The following is a 9189-nucleotide window of genomic DNA, read 5'->3' as shown; positions in this document are numbered from 1 at the left end:
TTTTCATAATGACAATGCTTGAAGATAGATGGACTGATGAACAGACCTTTTCTTGTATATTTCAATTATGCTTACATGTTAAGACACACAATTAAAACAGGGACACATATTACATTATTATTTAATCAGTCATCTAATTATAAAAATTTTGCCTTTCAAATTTTCATAATTAACCGTGATATGCAAAGACTGTATGCAAAGTGTGGTATATGTGACGTTACAGGTCTTTGCTAATGTATGTTTGTAAATTATGTAAATAAATATGTGAAATGTATAATTTGCTAAGTAATATTTTGTTATGGATTAATGAAATGAAAATGTTAGTATACATAATTTTATACATTTGTGGAAGTTGTCATTTGTATAACATGGTGCATGCTTAGGGACAATGTGTGGGGTGTGTGTTATGTTAAAGATGGTGTGCTTTTGACTGTATGGGAGATATTGTGGGAAGTGTAAAAGGTCGCTTGGGTTTTTGATGCACTACCTGTAGAGTGAGTGGGAACGAGAAGAGACAGTCAGTAGGCATCAGTGAAAGAGGCAACATTCAGACACAACAGGTAATGCCTTGCCTGTAAATTATGGCACAATAGCCTTGGACGACGACTGCTGGATTATTAGTACTTTAGTACAAATTGTTGGACTATGTTATGGAAGAATTAAGCAGTTCATGCTTCAAGAAACGATTTTAATATTCTACTCTCTTTGTGTTAATAAGTAAAGAGGAAGTGTGTAAATAAGCTTTGTTAAAAAGAGGAACTTGTCATGGATAAATACTGAGATTTAGCAAGTTTAGCTTTGAGTAAAGTGAAGATAAAGTTCTTTCAGTTATAAATGAAATTCAGTAAATTACAAAGAATTATAAAAGTAAAATTGCTAATGTGATACAGTGACACTGAAGTAATGTTGCATATAAACCCTGAATGACAATACAGAGTGACTTCTGACAGATCATTTATTAAGAGATAGATATAAACAAAGTATCTTACTAAATTCAAATGTGTGTATTATACTATTAGGACTGTTAGGTATGTAAATTGTTGTTTATACAAAATGGAGGCATAGAAGTCTCCCTTGGCCAAAATGTTTTTAGCACATAGTTATGATTAAAAATCAGCACTATATATGTATGTGGGTGTAGCGCCTAAAAGATACCTGTGTCTTTCTCAGAACCAAATTCTGAAATATTATATCTATTTCTCAAGTTATGTTAGGGAACAGCAGGAAAATAGGCCAAATTTACTACTGCTTTTCTGAAACTTAACCATTCCTTTGCCTAGACAGGCTTGCGACTGTAAATACATTAGACACTTAATTAACTTAGTACAGAAAGATACTAGATTCAGTATTATTCAATTTTACTGTGTTTCTTTCTAAAGCTAGAAAACTTTTAGGAAAAGGAACTAATAGTCTGATTTCCATATCCACTAGTCATATATCACAGTCAAATCCTGTAAAACTTGATATGACAGTTTTGGATAGTCAGCATGTTTATGACATGTATACTGTATGTAGAATTCCCTGTGAAACAGTGTTATATGTAGCTTTTCCTATAATAGGTCTATTTGTTCTGTTGGGATATAGTTTTATAAGTGTGATCCTTTTTCTATGGAGCAACGGATCAATGCTCATAGAAATCCACAGGGAAATGGAGCCCATGTGTGTTGCTTTGAGAACTGTGTAGTAGTGGTGTTGTGTGTTCCCAAAAGGCTATGAAGACTTACATGACAATGAGCATTTGAGCAGGCCACAGTCTTCTGGGATTGCTGTGGACCGCTCCTGCTGGATTTCATGCCACTAGGAGCAACCATCAATACTGACAGCTACTCTTCTACTCTGTCTGTCCTACACTGTCACTACTGTGGGCTGCCTTCAGGTAGAAGTGTGGAGGTATTCTCAATGTGGACAATGTGGTTATCCCCCACGACAATGCAAGGATGTGTGTGGCAGTCAGATTCACTGACAAGCCCTGGTCACTTTACTGCGCGAGTCTGGACAACCCACCATACAGTCTGGACATTGCCCTTAGTAATTACCACTAATTTTGCATTTACAGAAGCTGCACATACCAGACGTGCCAATCCGTTCAGTTGTATCTGCAAAACATGCTCCAGTATACAAAACTGTCAGGAGAATCAACACCATCTTGAAGAAAATGCTGAACTACAAAAGGAAATATAGCATTAAGAACAGTGTAGATTAGGTTAACAAGTTAATAGATGTTAAGGTTCCAACAAACGCAAAATTAGTCCCTTTTGATGTGCATAGCTTGTTCACATGTATTCCAATGCAAGACTGTATAAATATTGCGGCACATTAATTGTATTCACACAACATAAAACTAGAAGAGCAGCTGAGCATTGTCAGTACAGTAGAATGTTGTTTAAATCAAAATTATTTCTGATTTCAAGGGAGCTAGTATTAGCAAACAGATGGTCTGGCAATGGGCTCACCTTGTCGCCCTATCTCTCTCTTGCCAGTCTTCTCTAAAGTGTTTGAAAAGATTGCAGCAAAACAAATTAATAACTTTCTTACTGTAAATGATATAATTTTTAAAAACCAGTTCGGATTCCAACAGGGTAAAAGCACTGCGAATGCTATAAATGAGTTTATCCAAAAAATATGCTCCACGTTAGATAAAGGTAGAAAGGTCACAGGTATATTCTGTGATCTGACTAAAGCTTTTGATTCAGTGAACCATGCATTACTCCTCCACAAATTACAGATGTATGGAATCAGAGACACTGCTTTAAAATGGTTTAGCTCTTACCTGTCAGGTAGGAAACAAAGAGTAATTTTAACTTCAAATGGAACCAATTATTCATCAGACTGGAAAACAGTTCCCCAAAGAGTCCCACAAGGTTCGATATTGGGTCCCTATCTGTTTCTTTTTTACGTAAATGACCTACCACTTGCTATTGATGTTCATTCAGTCTTATTTGCTGATGATACATCAGTTCTAATTGAAAATGAGGCATCTGAAAATATTCCAGAAAAAGCCAAAAATACTTTAGAAAAACTTGAATCTTGGTTCTGTCAAAATGGACTAAAACTAAATGTAACTAAAACCAAAATGATGCAATTTGAAGCTAAATCAGTAGAAAGGAGTGAAATAAAGATAACTTGCAATGATCAGGATATAACAGAAGCAAACCACGTGAAGTTCTTAGGCCTAAATCTTGACAAAAATTTAAATTGGAAGGTACACATAGATTACTTAGCAAATAAACTGAACAACTTAGCATTTGCAATGTGTATTTTGTCAGGTGCCACAAACATGGATACCAGAAAGATAGTTTATCACTGCTACTTTGAGTCAGTTATTCGTTATGGCATAATCTTCTGGGGAAATTCAGCAAATGTCACTAGGCTCCTAGTATTACAAAAGAAAGTAATTAGAAACATGTGTGTTGCAAAAAAACGGGAATCCTGTCGACCACTGTTAAAAAATTTAAAAGTACTATCTATCCCCTCACTTTACATATATGAGATGGTGGTGTTCCTATATAGAAATCAACATACTCTAGACAATTTCCGTTTTGACCACAACTACAGCACTCGCCACAGAGATAACTTCAAACTTCCAACACATCGTTTAAAACTTTATGCCCAAACTCCAGAGTATATGGGGTTAAAATTTTTCAATAAAATAAAAGGCAGTAATATATTTAAAATGGAGATTGGTTCACTGAAAAGATTGCTCTTTACTGGTGGAAAAGTGTTATTATTCTGTCGATGAATTCATTGAGGACAGCTTCACAATCTGAACACAGGGATTGTAATACATTTATTATTTTATGTACATGTGTAGCTGAAACTTAGAAATGTAAAATATAATGTTAACTTTTGTATTTCTCTTAAAAAAGTGAAAAAAGTTTCTTTTGTAAACCTTGACATGTCTCCTGTACATCAAATCAAATGATTTGAAAATTGTATGTAATGAGATGAATAAACCACATAACATAACATAACATAACCTTTATCCCCCTTACAAGCAGAAATGTTCATGGACAAGTGGGACATTGATTTTCAGAAGGGAGAACCACTGGCAAAACATGTTGTGTATTGGTACAGATATGTAGATGATATTCTTTGTATGTGTAAAGGTTCCAACAGACAACTCCATAAATTTGTAGAAAATATGAACTAGTGGCACTCTAACAAAGGTCAGCATGGAGTTGTGGGGGCCCAACATAAATTTCCTGGACATTACCTTAAAGATAGGAAACAGTAAACATAAATTTAAAATTTACTGAAAAGATTCCTGCACTCACACTTTCATCCTGGCCTCCTCCCAACATCATAAACCTATAAACTTGCAGCATTCCATCACATGATCCACTGGCTCCTTTCTATCCCTATGTCCTAAGAAGACTTTGACCAGGAACTTAACGCAATAAAAACAATAGCCATAAATAATGAATTTGACCCCAACACCATCCATAAAATTTTAGGTAAAAAGATGAAGAAGCAACCCAGGTCCCTACTGTCCCCAATAAAAACACAAACAGGAAAAGAAATGGTGCAGATTACCTTTTATAGGGAGAACATCAAATAGCATAAGTAACGTCTTGAAGGGAAATGGTTTCTCTGTGTTTTTCTGTGTACCTCAGACAACAGGTAGTTCCCTGTTCAACGCAAAAGAGAAACAACCAGCTATCACAAAAATTGGGGTTTATAAAATCACATGCCGGAAGTGTCAGTCTTGCTACATTGGACAGACAGGGAGATCAATCTGTACCAGGGTTACGGAACACCACAGAAGCTGGAGATTGCAGAAGCCTGATTCACCCTTTGCAGAACATTGCTCGAACAACAATCACAAATACAAAATAGACATACAGGTCCTACAAAGAGAGCAAAAGGGGCACAAACTCGATCAGTTAGAAATTAAAAAACAGATGTGTATATCCCCACACCTATTACTAAATGAGCAAACCCAATTCTGTTATACACGTCTTTTTGATGAGATCACAGCACCAGGATAAAAGCAAAACTTTGGACCCCAGTCCATTGTAGTTAAAAATATCTTAGCTGATGCATAACTTCAGTCTGGTCGTTATAGTATAAGTGGCGAATGTGTAATAATGAATGTCATTTGTTGAAAATTAGTCATTGATGTAAGTGCACATTAAGTTATGGATCGATACATAAGAAATTGAGATTATCTTTGCCTTGTCATCATGTTTACCTATAAATTATCTTTGGGGACCGATCCCCCCCCCCCCCCATGAACCATGGGCCTTGCCATTGGTGGGGAGGCTTGCGTGCCTCAGCGCTACAGATAGCCATACCTTAGGTACAACCACAACGGAGGGGTCTCTGTTGAGAGGCCAGACAAACATATGGTTCCTGAAGAGGGGCAGCAGCCTTTTCAGTAGTTGCAGGGGCAACAGTCTGGATGATTGACTGATCTGTCATTGTAACACTAACCAAAACGGCCTTGTTGTGCTGGTACTGCGAACGGCTGAAAGCTAGGGGAAACTACAGCCGTAATTTTTCCTGAGGGCATACAGCTTTACTGTATGGTTAAATGATGATGGCGTCCTCTTGGGTAAAATATTCCGGAGGTAAAATAATCCCCAAATCGGATCTCCGGACGTGGACTACTCAGGAGGACAGCGTTACCAGGAGAAAGAAAAACTGGCTTCTACGGATCGGAATTTTAGAAGATAGATTAAGGAAAGGCAAGCCTACGTTTCTAGCATTTGTAGACTTAGAGAAAGCTTTTGACAATGTTGACTGGAATAATCTCTTTCAAATTCTGAAAGTGGCAGGGATAAAATATAGGGAGCGAAAGGCTATTCACAATTTGTACAGAAAGCAGATGGTAGTTATAGGAGTTGGGGGGCAAGAAAGGGAAGCAGTGGTTGGGAAGGGAGTGAGACAGGGTTGTAGCTTATCTCCGATGTTATTCAGTCTGTATATTGAGCAAGCAGTGAAGGAAACTAAAGAAAAATTTGGAGTAGGAATTAAAATCCATGGAGAAGAAATACAAACTTTGAGGTTCGCCGATGACACTGTAATTCTGTCAGAGACAGCAAAGGACCTGTAAAAGCAGTTGAATGGAATGGACAGTGTATTGAAAGGAGGATATAAGATGAACATCAACATAAGCAAAACGAAGATAATGGAATGTAGTCGAATTAAGTCGGGTGATGCTGAGGGAATTAGATTAGGAAATGAGACAATTAAAGTAGTAAAGGTGTTTTGCTGTTTGGGGAGCAAAATAACTAATGATGGTCGAAGTAGAAAGGATATAAAATGTAGACTGGCGATGGCAAGGAAAGCATTTCTGAAGGATAGAAATTTGTTAACATTGAGTATAGACATAAGTGTCAGGAAGTTATTTCTGAAAGTATTTGTATGGAGTTTAGCCATGTATGGAAGTGAAACATGGATGATAAATAGTTTGGAAAAGAAGAGAACAGAATCTTTCGAAATGTGGTGCTACAGAAGAGTGCTGAAAATTAGATGGGTAGATCACAGAACTAATGAGGAGGTATTGAATAGAACTGGGGAGAAGAGAAATCTGTGTCACAACTTGACTAGAGGAAGGGATCGGTTGGTAGGACATGTTCTGAGGCATCAAGGGATCACCAGTTTAGTATTGGAGGTCAGCATGGTGGGGAAAATTGTAGAGGAGACCAAGAGATGAATACACTAAGCAGATCAGAAGGATGTAGGTTGCAGCAGGTACTGGGAGATGAAGAAGCTTGCACAGGATAAAGTAGCATAGAGAGCTGCAGCAAACCAGTCTCTGGACTGAAGACCATAACAACAAACAACATCTTTGGAAATCAGTAATGTACCTGAAAATGGGTGTATAACCTGGAATGTAGGTTGTGCAATAACATTAATAATAAATTGTGAAGCAAGGGTAAAACAAAGCAGTGTTTATTTAGTTATTGTATATTTCTAACAGTAGTCTGTTTGCTACATTTTCCAGAACATTTGTTGTCAGGACCTCTCTGTGTCACTTTTTCAAGCATAAGCTGATGAAAACCTTAAAAAGAAATTGAAAAGTAAAATCAAAGTAGATAAGCCTACACCAAGCTTTGTGATAAACCAATAATAATACCAGGATGCATCCAACTACTGCTTTTATTTATTCGTTCATCTATCACACAGGAGATCTAATTTGGTACACTGTACTTGTCAAAATATAAGTGTGCATAATAAGAAATATGTATACATGAAGGGTGCACAGGAATAACGTACAAAGCCCATAAAAATTTAATATTTAGTCCATAATACCATATTATTGAGAGAAATGGAAGTACTTTAATGTGGTAAGGTTCTTTCTTCTTACGAAAACGACCAGAGTTTCGAAAATTGTGTTTTGATGTACCTGAGAAGAAACGATCAAGGTCCACCCGGTGCAGAGGAGGAACGATCGAAATCCACTTTGAGTGATTTTTTTTTTGTTTCCTTTTATGTTTCATTTTATAATGTTGTAGCTTCATATTACTGGCTTCCCAACAATGGCTGCCAGTCACACACACATTGTAAAAGAAGTTCGAAATGCTACATTGTCCAGTAATAACGCAGAAACCGATATAAAACGCTGTCACTTTGTGCATCCATAGTAGGCTGGAAAAGGATTTTCTTTTTTCCTCCGTAAGTTGAGCACAAACACTCATGTGTTACAGTTATCGAGACAGTGCATGAAGTTATTTCTTAAGAGAAATGAAGGCATTACAAACAGTTTGTTGGTGAATAAAGATGAATATTCCAGTCCCGTGCAGATTAGTAGTACTAGGAAAAGTTCTGTGTGTATTTCTGATTCTTCAAAAAAGTTAGGGGCTATGAGTCACGTTACAGGTGACGTTTGCAAGTGACTGCGATTGAGATGTTTTCAGCGTGTTCCATTTATTGAAAGGAATAGATTAATGAAGGAATTCAATCAAATGGCTTCCTATGATCCACAAAACTCACTTGACTGACTTACAAGTGTAAATCCTGTGATGCGAAGAAGAGCAAAGAAAAGTCCAGATGAAGCTGTACGTCATGATTTTTCCGACCTCTATAAGGTGCGTAATAATGGAGAAATACAGGATGTTCAGGTATGTCAACTTACCAGAATTCTTGACATTGCATGACAAGACGTCGTATTAGTCTTTAAAAAGCTATTGGGTACTACAGGGAAAGCACATTACTAAAGGTAATAAGTTGGTTTCGATTCTCCTCTGCTCAACAGCTCTCTTGATATTGTTTCCAGAACGGCTTTGCATGTTGTCAAGAAATATAAAACAAATTTGCTGTTTCTGTTGTACTGCATTCAAAACTCAAATGTCAGGTTTCCTCCTCACCAACTATAAGGAGTAGGTGAACGTCCCTAGTGTGTTAGGTAACTGCGAACAAAAGCAAAATACTTGCATCGGCCGGGAATCGAACCCGGGCCGCCCGCGTGGCAGGCGAGCATTCTACCACTGAACCACCGATGCTTGATTCCTGTAGACGAACGCATTTGTATAAAACGTACTGGCTGGGCGGAGAGATGCTTCGTCTCTACCTATCGTAATTTGTATGTTAATAACGCTTTGGTCAAAGTCCACAGTGACAAATCTTCTGTTAACACATATGAATTGTGAGAAAGTCCAATGGCATGTCTTCAAAGAAACAGCACACTACACAAAAAAAACCACTGACGTCGGACCAATACCAATAGGAATGCCGACCGATGTAGGTGCACATTACAGGACAGCACTGGACATCGGCGAAAAGGGAGGGGAGAGGCACATTTACGGGAGATGTGAGCTTTCCGAATTCGTTTGCTGAAACAAGAACTCGGAAATGAAAAAAAGGCACGAGTTATATGGGTTTGGAGCAGCAAGGACTAAAACCAAATTAAGTAATTAATGTTAATCGTGGCTAACGTAGGAATAAAATTCAGCTTCGTAACGAAAGTCACTTTCTCTGTAATGGTTCTACTGTTGCCAGAGTACGAATATAATACTCACCTTTAACACATGAAACTGCAGAATATCTTGGCAAAATTCCTGCCGGTTTAGAAGGACCTCACGTGGCCTTAAGCTGAAATTTTGTACAGGTAACGACAGAATTTTCGCATTCTTAATGTTTATTGCGACGAAATTATTTTCACTCTCCATTTTTCTTTAAACCAGTGATATAAAGGAATGTGCAGACCAGAGGAAAACATAACACTACACCAAACAAACTGAAGGA

General features: G+C 37.4%; 1 non-coding gene across 1 annotated transcript; it reads right to left on the bottom strand.

Annotated features, from left to right (window-relative positions):
* Nucleotides 1-8376: 8376 nt before the first annotated feature.
* On the bottom strand, nucleotides 8377-8447 carry Trnag-gcc (transfer RNA glycine (anticodon GCC)). Its single transcript has one exon. It is a non-coding gene; the product is annotated as a tRNA-Gly (tRNA).
* Nucleotides 8448-9189: the final 742 nt, after the last annotated feature.

The sequence above is a fragment of the Schistocerca cancellata genome, chromosome 2 (assembly GCF_023864275.1).
Source record: "Schistocerca cancellata isolate TAMUIC-IGC-003103 chromosome 2, iqSchCanc2.1, whole genome shotgun sequence".
NCBI lineage: Eukaryota > Metazoa > Arthropoda > Insecta > Orthoptera > Acrididae > Schistocerca > Schistocerca cancellata.
The sequence above is the reverse complement of the archived record's forward strand: the minus strand, read 5'-3'. Positions and strand labels throughout refer to the sequence as shown.